The 14353-nt window shown below is 35.2% G+C and overlaps 1 pseudogene; it reads right to left on the bottom strand.

The window, feature by feature from the left end:
- Window positions 1-8786: 8786 nt before the first annotated feature.
- Window positions 8787-11225, bottom strand: LOC116105554 (annotated as a pseudogene).
- Between the last annotated feature and the right edge of the window lie 3128 nt (window positions 11226-14353).

Raw genomic sequence — 14353 nt, 5'->3', positions numbered from 1 at the left:
CTTTTCCATCCGCTCAAATCTGCTTTCTATTTCCTGTAAAGTATGAGAAGGCATATCTTTTACATTCTCAGATGATCCAGGTTCAGTACTCGTTCTTCTTCTTTTGCGCACATAGACTTGTCATTCATTAACCCCTTCTGGAACACTAACACCTTCTTGAACCGTTGCATCTCTCTCCATTTCATCCCTAATCACAAACCATTGTCCTGCCATATTCTTTTTAATCAAACCCATTTTATTCAATGTCACATCCCTCAACACATTATTTACAGAAAACTTAATCTTATTTACTGCATCATCAGGGGTGATCTCAATACCCAACTTGTCACATATTAGCGTAACAAGCATCCCCCAATATATTTCTCCTTTTTCTGCTTGAATCTCTCCCAACTTCTTAATCAATAATTTCGCTGAATTAACTTGCCTCCCTGCTACTGTTGCTTCCATGAACATTAAATCCTTAACCGTCACATTTCCATTTGTCTCTTTCCTATCATTAAATGTGTACGTTAGGTATCTATGAAATACTCTCATAGCAGGATTCTTTAACTTTGTAGATTTACACCTATGTGGATGGTAAGTCCCTATCCCGAAAACATCAATCCAAGCTTGTTTGGAATCCCAGGTTCTAGATACGTTTTCCAAACCTTCAAAATCAAATCCTATCTAGGTTGCTAAATCTTGTGGTCTCACTACAAAGTTCTGATTCTTTAATCTAAAAAACATTGTATACGCCAGAAACTCATCACTATCTGTCTCTACAACTTCCAAACTACCAAAAAACTCATAGATCAAATACTTATATCCATCATATCTAAGACCGACCAATCGATCCCATTTCACATTATTAATCCAACCATTTATTTCATCACCTAAACCTAAACTTATTAGAAGTCCTAAATCCAAACTTCTTCCAAGGCAAATATCTCTTTTCGACACGTCCTCGTATTGTTTTTTATATCGCAAGTCTCGAAATTGAATTGCAGATGACTATGGGCCTTCATGAGGAATAATTGTATTTTTTGCTCTCACCATTTTCGGCTTTCTTCTAAAACCTGTATACATAAAAAAGTCATCATCATTATCTGCCAAACCTAAACAGATTGTCAATTAGCTTTCAAAGTAGATGAGCTTGTATAAAAGACATCACAAACCACAAAACCTACCAATCTATTGCCCACATATGTACTTCAGTAAAATTGGATACAGAATATAAAAGCAAAAGCACTCAAATTTTTTTTCCTTTTTTCTATAGATGTGCTTTAATGCATTCGAGAAAGGTGCAAACCTTGATGTTTTGGATCATCCTGTCCTAAACTTCATATACTACCTGGTAAGTTCTGGTATAAATGTGGTATAAAAATATCAATAACATACTCTTCTTTAGATATGTTCTTGTGGGAGTTCAGAACAAGAAGTTTTTTATTTGTTTTTTCAGCTATACTATTAGAGATGTCAATGATGCCCATGAACATAACTTCGAAATAAGAGGTTAAATGTTCAAATCCGTTGGGGCACTTACTTGCTATAAAATTATACCTTGGGGCACTTACTTGCTATAAGAAGTTAAATGTTTTCTATTTGCTTTTGAAATTCTGATCTGTAATTCCATTACAGAAGTGGTCAAAAGGGGTTCTTTTTCAGTTAGAGACCCTTAGTTCCAATAAGAGGTTAGATGTTCAAATCCCTTGGGGCACTTACTTGATATAAAATTATACCATAAGTTTCCTGGTTGTCAAGGTTGTAGGGTTTCGAAGTAGCCCCTAATTTCGAACTTGATGAATACTGGAAAAGTCAAGATATTTGTGAGTATTAAGAAAGGAAAAAGAAAAAGGTAGTCAAAAGGTATTGGCACTCACTGACATCTTGATATCTTGGGTTATAAATAAAGTTCTATATAATAGATCGTTAATTGTCTTAATTCCTTAGCTTTTATGATTGTTTAACTGTGTAATTTCATGGACGTTGTGCGCATATCTAATCTCATATTTTTGTTATTTTGTGATCCTTTCCCATGGACTTTCTTGTGCCTTATATATTCCCTTTAATAACACTATGGACACCGAAAAAGTTACACCGAACTTCTGTACTGGCCTATGTATAACGCGCGTCTGAATTTTTTTTACAATTTTTTTCTAGTGAACGGTCGTCCATCACATTTGGACGGTCGTTCACTCACATGGATGCCCGTCCATATTATATGGACGGACATCCATATACAAGGGACGGGCGTCCCCATTTAAAGGACGCTCGTCCCTGATTAAAATACGATTAAAAAATTTATAAAACATTAGGGACAACCGTCCATCTATTATGGACGGTCGTCCATTAATTTTGGACGGGTGCCCACAAATAATGGACGCCCGTCCTTCAACCAAATATGAAAAAAAAAATTATAAACATTTGGGACAACCGTTCATCTGTTATGGACGGCCGTCCATACCGTCCATTACGTTTGGACGGGTGTCCATTATGAATGGACGCCCACCCCTTATGTTTGGACAGGCGTCCATTTGTAATGGACATCCGTCCATACTTAAAAAAATAAATAAATAAATAAATAAATTCTAAACATGGATACTGCTTCTTCGTCTTCCTTTCGGAAATGTTCCATTTTCTTTCTCTTGGAATAATGGTGCCATGCAGTTGGGATGAAGCATGCGGCCCATGTCCTCCACTGTTATGAGTAGAACCTGAAGGTGTGCTGAACCTGTCTATTGTGAAGGCGCCTGAATTGAGTGGCCGCAAATTTTAACTCTTCAGCGATAGAGCAAAAGCCTGAACCTCTCTCATAGCCTTCATCGTCCAGGTAGAGGATGGGAGGTTAATGCTAGATTTGGGTTCCAGTGCCCAGGTCAAAAGCTCCTCGCCACAGAAGTCTCCTTCTTTCAGAAAACAACACAAAGGAGAGAGCTTTAGGAGCTTCTGTTTCTAAGGCGCAAGTGAAGGCCAAAGAAGATAGCGCTTCCAATGCTAATGATGATGATGATGATGATAATAATAATAATAATAATAATGTATTCTTGCCTTAATCAGTATTGAGTATGGAGATGTACAGGTCCATATGCATATCTGCATGCATTTACTTAAAAGTCTGATTAGTTAAAAGTCATGGGCAGTTATTAGATGATCAGAGAAGAAGAAGAAGAGAAGCGAAAGTGGAGAAGTTGAGCAGTTTTTTTTTTTTTTTTTTTGTTAAGTATGGACGGGCGAATGGATGCCTGTCCAAACATGAGGGATGGGCGTCCATTTATAATGGACGGCCGTCCATTACAAATGGATGCCTGTCCAAACGTAATGGACGGTCGTCCATAACAGATGGATGATCGTCCCAAATGTTTATAAAAAAATTTTATTGTATTTTATTTATGGACGGACATCCTTTAAATGTGGACGCTCGTCCCTTGTATATGGATGTCCGCCCATATAATATAGACGGGTGTCCATGTGAGTGAACGGCCGTCCAAATTTGATGGACGACTGTTCACTAGAAAAAAATTATTAAAAAAATCAGAAGCGTGTTACACGTAGGCCGGTACAAAATTTCGATACAGGTTTTTCGTTGTCCCTAGCTTTATTGTATCCCCTTTATCTCATTCTTACTGTAGAAAGAGTAACTCCAGAAAGTGTGATGTAAAGTTTTGGCACCCTTTTGCTTGACCTTCTCAGCGGAAAACATATTCCTCCTAGTCACGTAAGTTCTTTCCTGCTGAGACCATTAGATACAACATAATGCATCTCTCTCTTTCTCCCCTTGCACATATTCTCACTGACTATCAACTGTCATTTACTATTTATTTAGTACTTTTTAATTATTTTGCATGTAAACATCTTTTGGCATCAGAAATGTAATTTTCTTTTGTTTTTAGTCATATTTTGGTGCCCTTGTGGAAATTTGGACTGCCATTGTATACAGACATAATTTTTTCGGATCCTTGTCAAGAGTTAGAGGAGTACTTAAATGACTAATCTGAATCACTATGGCTATTGATTTTAATGTAATTTTAACAACAATTTCGAAGTTATTTATCTGTGACAGTCTTTCCTGATTGGAGTCCTGATTGAAATGCAAAACAGTTCAACAAATATTACCCATACAAAAAAATGCAGATTTTCTTCCCTCTTCAATTAGCAAATTTTCTTCCCCTTTACAAAACACATTTTAGCTTCAACATCTTGTCTCACACACCATTTAACTTCATACAACAAACTCTACTTATACATATAAATAACACAGCATATAGTCACACATTTTAAACCTAACAATTGCAATGTCACCCAAAAATGCAAGCTTATAATTCATTCTGAAACACGCTTAATATCTTCATGACCCAGGCAACTCATATATCCAACAAGCAGCCAACATACAAAACAATTGAAAACCCAAATAAAGTTTAAATAAAAGAACATTCGAAGAACAACTCAGACAATAAAAGAACCAGTATTTCAAGCAATAGAAATGGCACAACACTTCTATTTATCAATCACACAAATCATTCCCACCAAATTGATTGGATTTCTCTTTATCAACTCAACTCCATTCAACAATCCAACACATTCATCCAAAAAAAAAAAAAAAAAAAAAAAAAAAAAAAAAAAAAAAAAAAAAAAAAAAAAAAATTTTGAAAAACGAAAGTGTTAATTACCAATGGCAGATGAGGAAGACGAAGAACAACAGTGTAGATGGAAGATGAAGAAGAAGACCCCGACTGTGTGTTTTAATTTTCAAAACTTCCCCCAAAATTTTTTAACCTAATGCTTGTTACTATTTCTTTTAAAAAAATTAGGGACACCCATCCGAAACTTAAGGACGGTCGTCCATAAGGAATGGACGGTCGTCCTTAAGTTTTGGATGCCCGTCCACACTTAAGGGACGACCGTCCAAAGTTTTTCTTTTAGTTTTTTAAAACCAAAATAATGGATGGGCGTCTATTCCTTACGGACGCCTGTCCACAGTTAAAGGATGGCCGTCCACAATATATGGACGACCGTCCAAAGTTTTTCTTTTATTTTTTAAAACCAAAATAATGGACGGGCGTCCATTCCTTACGGACGCCCGTCCAAACGTAAGGGACGGCCATCCACAATTTATGGACGGGCGTCCCCAAAGTTTTTTTTTTTAATTTTCATATTCAGATTAAGGACGAGCGTCCCTTATTTGCGGGCGGTCGTCCATAACTGATGAACGGCCGTTCCTGAATATTTTTTAATTTTTTAAAAAGAATTGTTAATAGACGGGTGTCCATTAAAATATGAACGCCCGTCCAATATTTAGGGATAGTCATCCATAACCTATGAACCACCATCCCTAATTTTTATAAGAATTTTTTATTCTATTTTACTGATGGACGTTCGGCGTCCTTTAAATAGGGACGCCCGTCCATATAATTAGGGGTGTTCAAAAGCGGTTAACCGAACCGGTTAACCGCTTTTCTAAACCGAACCAGATTTTCGGTTCGGAAAAATTTCCGAACCGAAACCGAACCGGTTTTAGGGAAAACCGGTTTTTCGGTTAACCGGAAAACCGGTTAACCGTTTTAAAAAAAGCGGTTAACCGGTTTTGAACCGGTTTTCCCTTTTTTTTTATAAAACTTTTTTTTTTTTAATTTTGTCCTAAATTAAATTGTAAATATAGACAATACATTAGAAACTAAGAAAAAAAATTTGGGTTGGGATTTTAGATTGAGTGAATTAGGGATTTATTTTAGTTTAGGTTATTATTTATTTATTTAATATATATATATATATATATATTTGAAAAACCGGTTTAGAAAACCGGTTTTCGGTTAACCGTTTCTAATTTTGCCCGAACCGGTAACCGAACCGAAAATTCGGTTTTTTGAATTTTTCAAACCGTAACCGAACCGTTTTTTCGGTTAACCGTTTTTTCGGTTCGGTTACCGGTTCGGTTAGCTGTTCGGTTCGGTTTTTGCATTTTTTTTAACACCCCTACATATAATATGGACGAGCGTCCATGTAAGTGAACGGTCGTCCATTTGATGAACGGCCGTTCACTAGAAAAAAATAGAAATAACGTAAAACGTGTCTAGTTTGTTGGTGTGAATCGAGGGAGCGTAGGCCGGTATAATATTTCGGTGTAAAAATACCGGTGTCCATAGCTTTATTGAATTAAGAATGTGTTACACACTAAATATCATGTCCTCCTTTTGGTATTAGTCAAATTATTCCAACTAATGCACGTGTAATCCATCCATTTCAACTACTTGTTTCTTTTAATCAGGATCAATTGGAGATTTAAATTAAGCAAAGTAGGTCGGTTCCATTGGATTACGTAGGCTAAAGCAATGTATATTTTTTCTCTTAATTACTAACATTAATTTAAGAAAAATCTCACATGAATCAAACATTATTCGTTTAGTTTAACTAGATATAGAAATATTTCATGGTCCCAAATAATATTGTGTTGGTCCCACAACTAGTAGATTGTTACAGGATTGTTTTGGTTTTTTTCTACATGTGCTCATGCTTATGGGAAAGGGAGAGATGAATCAAATATTTCTTCATCATACCATTTGATAATTGACTCCACCTCGGACTTGACTTGAGAAATTGCACGGAAATTTCCATCCAGAAAAAACTGGCATCCTGTATTATACTTCATTTGGTATACTATACTTTACTTAAATACTATACTTTATCTTATTATTGGTCAAAACAATCGGATTAGTTTAAACTATAAACAGGTCTGACCCACACCCACTTTCAATGTTGGAGAAGGGAAGGCAAAGAGATGAGATGATTTCATTTGGTATTGGACTAAATACCAAAAGAAGCAAGCTTTTTCACACTAACTCAATTATAAATTTTATCTTTAATTACTGTATTATAATAACACAACACAACACATCACATCACATCACATCAATCTATTCTTTAATATGATCCATAAAACACATTGTTTCATATAGTCGTATGGAGTTGTTGAATCTAGGTCCATTTTGGAGGCTAATGTTTTTAATTAAATTCTCTCATTAAGAAACTTCCACCTGGCTTCATCCACGACAATCATTCAGTTCCTGATAAGTTTAATGAGCGGATATACACACAACATTTTGAGGATTATCTTTTCTTTTCGTTTTTTCATAATGGCCTGTAGAAATGAAGGTAAGTTTATGGATTCTGGCCCTAGTTTGTGGGCAGAAACCATTTGTAAAGAAACTAGCAAATTACATCTCCTAAGGTAAATATGTCCAATCAGATAAGATCTAACATCACGCAGGTTAAACCACTAAATCCATCCTGCTAGAGGGAATCAGTCACCACTCAAGCCTTCGACCCAGTGAGACCAAGCATCACTCGGGCCGACACAATCATATCATGTCTAACGATATCTATCTCGTTTGGGCCTTCAACCCACTTGGGTCGACAAATCAAATCTTATGTAGCGATATCTGCCTCGCTCGGGCCTTCGACCCACTTGGGCCGGTAAATGATCAATCATACGCATGCGTAGAATCAAATCAATATCATGAGGGGGATGGGTACTACGTAGGGTGGTTTGAAAATCACTAACAACTCATACATATTCTCAAAACATTTTTCTCATAAAATATAATAATTTCAAACATCTCATGTAACTTGAAAATATAATTGCAAGTTCTCAAATGTTTCAAATCTAACAATTTCAACCCATTTTCATTTCTTTTCAAACTATTGCCCAAAAGCATCAAAATTTCATCTTTCTCATGTCAATCAACAATTTCCAACAATAACATTGCAATAAAGCTCATTTATGTAAGGAAATCAAACATCATAGATAATTTTAAAACAGTAAACAAGTATAAATAAACATTTAGAGTAACTTTTATTAAAATGAAAGTTAGGGTTTTAGATTTTTTTTTTTTTTTTTCCACTCACCATTTTAGAGCTCGACCCTTAAGCCGAAAAAGATTGAGATCCTCTAATAATGCCCCGGCTTGCCTCCCCATATACAAAATCCAATAAATTCTCTATACATAAGTCCCCCTAAGGTAACACCTCAATATTAAAATCATTGGACATTACACACACTAAAAGATTAACCTAACTTCTTCTTTAACAAAACTGTCTCATAATCGAACATCGGTCGCTCTTGGATTTTTCATAAAAAATCCATTCATCAATTTAAGTCATAATTTTAATGGGGGATTCCAGAGACACATAAGTTGTTCCCATAATTTTCTCAAGTCATTCTAGAATCAATAACTATTTAAAACAATTTTCTTTCAATTCATTCAAATCAGCAACTGTTTCCAGAATTGGGGTTACTGACTTTTAAAAGTCATAACAATTCAGCCCTTAATCTAAACCTCATGAAACTCTCCAGAATTAAATTAGACACATATAGGATTCACCTGAATTTAAAATCATATAATTTAGATAAGAATAGATGCATCAAATCATTTTCCAAAAATACATGTTATGCAGGAAACGAAAATTCCAGAATTCACACAGCAACTTCAAAAATCCATATAAAATTCAATTCTTCGAGTTTTTTAGTGAAATAAATTTCTAAACACTCCTCAAGAAGTCCACAACAACATATCCAAAATTCAGCTTCAAAAGAAACCCAAAACATATAAACAATTTTCGAAATTCCAGATGATCACATTTTTATACAGTGATCCTTTATATCAAAATCACATCTTTAACCAGAGTTTGTTTAGGAAATACATATGTGTTCAATCCACGTAACATTATTGAACTCAATCTTCCCATTTTAGTGTAATCTCATGTCCTTACACTCAATTATAACCAACACAAATTTAATGAATTAAAACTCATCAAAGAGGGAAACTTGTGCACCAGCAATATTTTCACTGCAACATAAGACGCCAATTTACAGTACTTAAACGAGAAATGTGAAGGAAGAACTTTGAGGACAATTTCACCATATGTATTTTACAATTTATGGTTTTTTTTTTTTTTTTTTTTGCGGTTTCAATAAAAAAAAAGAAGTCCCTAGTCCTCTTTGGTATCCTCTGCCCAATACAATCTTCACGTACAATAACATTATATTTACATCAATGTAAACCAAACCTAAGCTGTTTGTACTTGGATGCTTATCTCTGAATTCATATGTGAGGATTCTGTGATTCTTCCTCTTCTGCTAAATCGTCGAATCAATCCAGGTTGATTAAGGTTCCTACAAACTGAGTAAATGAAGGGAAATGATCCGGTGAAAAGAATGAAGCTCCCCTTCTCTGATACGTGAACAAGTTTACCACATTCTTCCACCCAACAAATTTTTCTTTATCTGATCAAAACCAGCAGGAGCTTCTGAGACTGATGAGTTCTGCCCAGAAATCTCGCCCCGTAGGGTGTGCAAGTGCTTTGATTTGTCCGAGTAATAATCGGGGTCGAGGACTCATGATGCGGCTATGATCTGAAAGATCCAATCCTGGCAATATCATTTTGCACGAATTCTTCATGAACATCTCAGCAACTGCTGCATAACCTTCTTTGTTGATTGTGTTATAGAACCCAGCTGTCAATTCAGAAGCATGGGACCGAGTTTTGTACCAGTAGTGCATGAGTGGGACTTTGCCATGAACATTCACTCCGTTATCCCTGAAAGCCGAAGAGGCTAGGGAGAGAAGGCGATCCCCATGAGATATCAACTGGCTTGAGTACCAGGAAAGGAAGAAGTCGCCATAAGGAGACTCCCAAGATCCGCCATGATCCTTGAAGAAAGTGTTTACGTTAGGTGATTGATCATGATTGGGCACATCATGAGGACCACCAAGTCCCCATAAAGGATTTCCAGTTGCTTCAGCATGTTGTTTAAGAAGTCTAAGCATGTTCTCATCGTAACAATGGAACTCTCCAACTCCTGGGGTTTTGCTTTTGCCTTGATGAGATGGATATCGAAGCTCACCATCTGGTCCTAGACCCATTGAGATGCCCTGCAATGTACCAAGATTCAACGCCAATTATCATCAGTACCCTGTAAAAGATTCAAGACTCTGGTTGCTTGTACTAAGAAGAAATTGAAACCAAACTTCATACCGTGATTGTGGAACCCATGAAAGGCATGAATGCAGACTTAAAGCTCTCACAAAATTCTTGGTAAACTTGAACTGGAGTCTTCCCATCAAGAACTGGAAGATCATCGATAGCCAGTGACAGACAGTCTTTATAATGCTGTCCTGTCCGATCTTTATAAAAGATGCTAGGTTGGGATTCACCAATCTTGGATACCCACTCTGGAAGTGGAATTTTCGGCTGCTTGGAAGCATGGAAACAGAGTGAAACATGAAGCTTCAGAGCGGCTTTCTGAACCATCTCGGCGACAGAAAGGTAGCTTGACCATTCATACTTCCCCCTGGCTTCCTTTTCCACTACTCCCCACCACAGCGGTAGCTCAACACCCTCCACTCCCAAGAGTTTCAAAGCTTTTAGCCCAGCCGCTATCGCTCTCTCATGGTTCACTCCGTTGCAGCTAGAAACAGTATCCAACGGCAGCCCAACGAACAATTTTACACCATCAGACTGGAGGATAAATACACCAAGTTAAAATCCGCTAACTCATAAAAGAACTCTCAGTTAACTCAACAATTATTTCAGTTTCCTTGTCAAGTGAAATATGAAATATATAATTTTCAGAATTTATGCTTGATCCACCTCGATACTAACTGAAATTGGCTTATTGTGTACAAAGATTGAAAACTCATTCCACAATTTACAACTTTTTTGTAAAATCTGGACACAACCCAGCTCAAGGAACTGCTTAATAAACAAGTTTAGCATATCTAACATTAAAAAAACATACAAATTTTCACTAAAACAAATAAATTTACTTAATTTCGAAACAAAAAATGAAATTTCAAAGGAAAACATACCGATTTGCTTTTAGTAGCAGAAAGACGATCGGATCGGACAAGGGGTTGAGAATGAACAGCTTTTGAAGTAAATCGAAGCTGAGCTTTTCTCCACCTCGAACCTTGACCCACCAAACAAACACCACTGTTTCTCCTAGAAAATATTAACTTATCATTTTTGGGAACACAACAGAACCTCAACTTTCTGTAGGCTAATTCTGTCCTGACCATATTTCCCTGAGAATTACCCATCACAGACACCTCCATGGTCGGAAAATATTTGATTTTTTATTTTAAAAAAAAAATCTTAAATAATTCCCAGGAAAATATTTCCCAATAACCAGATAAAAAGAAGCCGAACCGCTTCACATAAGAAAAGAGAAACAGAAATAGAATGAAAGGCAGATCGCACCAATGAGGAGATTATTATTATTGAGGAATGAAGGAGACGATTCCTCGTTTATATAGAAACTTGGGAACGGGATTTCATGTGTACACGTAAGACAATTTGATAAAAATAAACATTAAAAGAAACCTGTTCAAATAATCGGACACGTGTCGCTATTTTAGGTTATCCAACTTTGAGCCTCATATGTTTTCTTAAAAATAGTGTGCCAACATTTTTGTTCATTGACTTGATGTTTTTTTTTTTTTTTATTATTATTTAAAAATATTATTTGGACAATTTATTTATGGTTATTATTATACATAAGAATGATATTATGATGCGTCATCAATAATGGAATATCTTATCCGTATGTTAAGATTGTTATAATTTATAAAGCAACTCCTTCCATTGTTGTCTCATGTATACTTCATCAAAATAATTATGTATTGTAGGATTAATAATACTACATCAACAATCATTTCTCATAAATTTTTTCTCACAATCCTGATGTGATAGCTCACTATTGGTCAACTTATAATTAATTAATAAGACCCATATTGGATCCATGTGAAACTCATTATAATCTGACCAATTGTAAATTATCACGTCAAGATGGAGCGAAAATTTATGAAAAAGGATTTTTGACCTAGTATTATTCTTAGACAAGGTCCAACATGTCCTCGTTCTTTCAACATTATCTATGATATAACATAAATTATATAGTTTAACGTACCCCCTGGTGTTCCTCAAATAAACATATTTTCCCCTTACATACCAAAAATGAAAAATTACCCCTTTTTGTCACATTTGCATTAGAAATTTTTGTTAATTGACTTACCAAATTGTATGCGTAGTCCATTAAATCAAACACTAAAACTCTAATGGGATACTAAAATTAGATTTATGATACCTAAGGGGGAAAAATGTTACTTGGGAAAACCTTAGGGTAAATTTAAAATATTCCAAATAGGATGAGTGGGTAGGAGAGGCAGGTGACGTGGAAAGTTAGGGGGACCCTCAGGTCAACGACCAGTATTTCAGAAATTCAATGATGAAGATTTGGATAGGCGTTGGCACGTGGCAATGGCATAAGCTGAGTCAGGTCCAGGTACACTTTTTGGCTGGGCCTCATCCATTGGCTGCCACAGCCCACAGTTTTAGACAAAGACAAACCGTCTTGTGGATAATAAATTTCATATCACATGTTTGTTGGCGCTCATTTTTGTGTCCATTCATGATTGGATTACAATTTAATAGTTGTTAAAATGATCAATTGGATGGTTTTATTTGGATGAGTATGTATGTATTTGGGTTTTGGTGGTATTTTTTTTTTTTTTTTTTTTTGAATGTCCGAATTAGTTTATACACACATTAACTAATTCTTTGAAACCTTGAAGTGAATAAATTCTCTCAGTAATCATTCTCATTAATGTCTAGAGAGACTCGAACTCAAAGACTTATGTTGAACTCTTTTACTTTTTTATCATCAAACTACCTTATAGTGGTTGAGTTAGTTGGTGTTACACGATTGTTTCAAAGAATCTGTGTCTCAATCCTTTAATCAAAGCAATCAAGTAACTTGGAATAGATTTGCACGCTACAAAATTTCAAGTTAAAGTAAATTCATTGGTTTACTAACGTGGTATGATTAAAAACTATTTTATTATGTGTAATTGAATAAGACGGAGCACTCTTTAATTAAAAATGAATTAGTGAATTATTTAATTAGGTAAATAAACACATTCATTAGTTCAAGTGTCAACATAGGAATCGAAGTTTGTGGAAATCACAATCACATTCTAAAACTTTATAAAAATAATTTAAATTCATGTGATAAACATTACTCAAATATTGTAGAAATGGTATGACAACGTGGCACCAAATTAACAAAACACGTGGATCAATAATTCAATTAAAGTGGGCGTCTTTCTTTCGTGTAGAAGATTTGTTGGTTCAAGTTTTTTCAGCCATAAATTTTATGAGTGTTTGGTACAAATATTTGTCCTTTTTAACCTGTCAATTCTCTCTATTTTAGTTTCCGCGTATTACAGTCAAATATTATCCACCACATTTTAAGAATTTAAACAAATAAATGACATGATTTTCATCCTCCTTTTAAATTTTCAACAAACCCTAAAAATCAGGTATATTTACATATATATTAATTAAACTTAGAGCCTATTTGATTAGGCTTATTTATTGATCAAAAGAGCTTATATAAAGTTTAGACGACTTGATTCTATTTGAAAAGTATAAACAAATTGGTTTGATAGACACAACAAAAGTTGCAATATTGGAAACCCTTTTCCTTTAATTCAAATTGGGATAATACAAAGTTTCAGCCAAATTGAATGATTGATTCTACGACAAAAAGTTACGGGCCCATTCATAGATGATCAACCTTTTTTCCTGTTTTTTAAGATTTGTATTGTTTTTGGTGACTCTCATCCTTTCTTATTTACGGTTTTAACCTTATTTCAATTAGATGTGGCGGTGCTGAGTGATGAGATCGGGCTTTTACCTTTTAGCCCACCAATACGTGTCCGTTGATGTCATATTGATTTTACGGTGATGTTATAGTTTTTTTTTTTAATAATTAAGTATCCAAGTCAGTTTACCAATTGTTTTAATAACCAATTCGAAGTGAAGCCCATCAAATTTGTTGGGTCTTAGGTTGATTGACTGATCAAATCGGATGGCCAAAAGTTTAAAATTTAGCAAATACACACTTAAAATTTCGTCAAGTCCTTATAGGTTTTAAATTTAGCAAACACTTCTCAAATGCAAATCGGCGGCCGACTGATTAGCAGTGACGACACATCAAATACAATTTCAATTATCCTTGACCTATTCCTAAAAAAATCTACCTAAGATCTGGTTGAAATTAATTTAATTTCGGCCAGATCTCACCACCACTAGCGTCGACAACCCTCCCCATCACCACAAAAATACTCTCTTCAGCCTCCTAACCAAGACACATCTCGCACACCCTCGTTCGCCTATTTTTTTTTAATTTTCGATTGATTTACTCACTTAAAATCACCTCCGTCACCATACCATTCATCTTCAAAAGCCTCAACATCTTGGCTTTCAATTGTTCACCAATGACCGTCCCAATTTCTAAGGTTTTTGATGTATAGAAAAA

The sequence above is a fragment of the Pistacia vera genome, unplaced genomic scaffold (assembly GCF_008641045.1).
Source record: "Pistacia vera cultivar Batoury unplaced genomic scaffold, PisVer_v2 Contig50, whole genome shotgun sequence".
NCBI lineage: Eukaryota > Viridiplantae > Streptophyta > Magnoliopsida > Sapindales > Anacardiaceae > Pistacia > Pistacia vera.
Note: the sequence above shows the minus strand (reverse complement) of the source record. Positions and strands in the feature narration are given on the sequence as shown.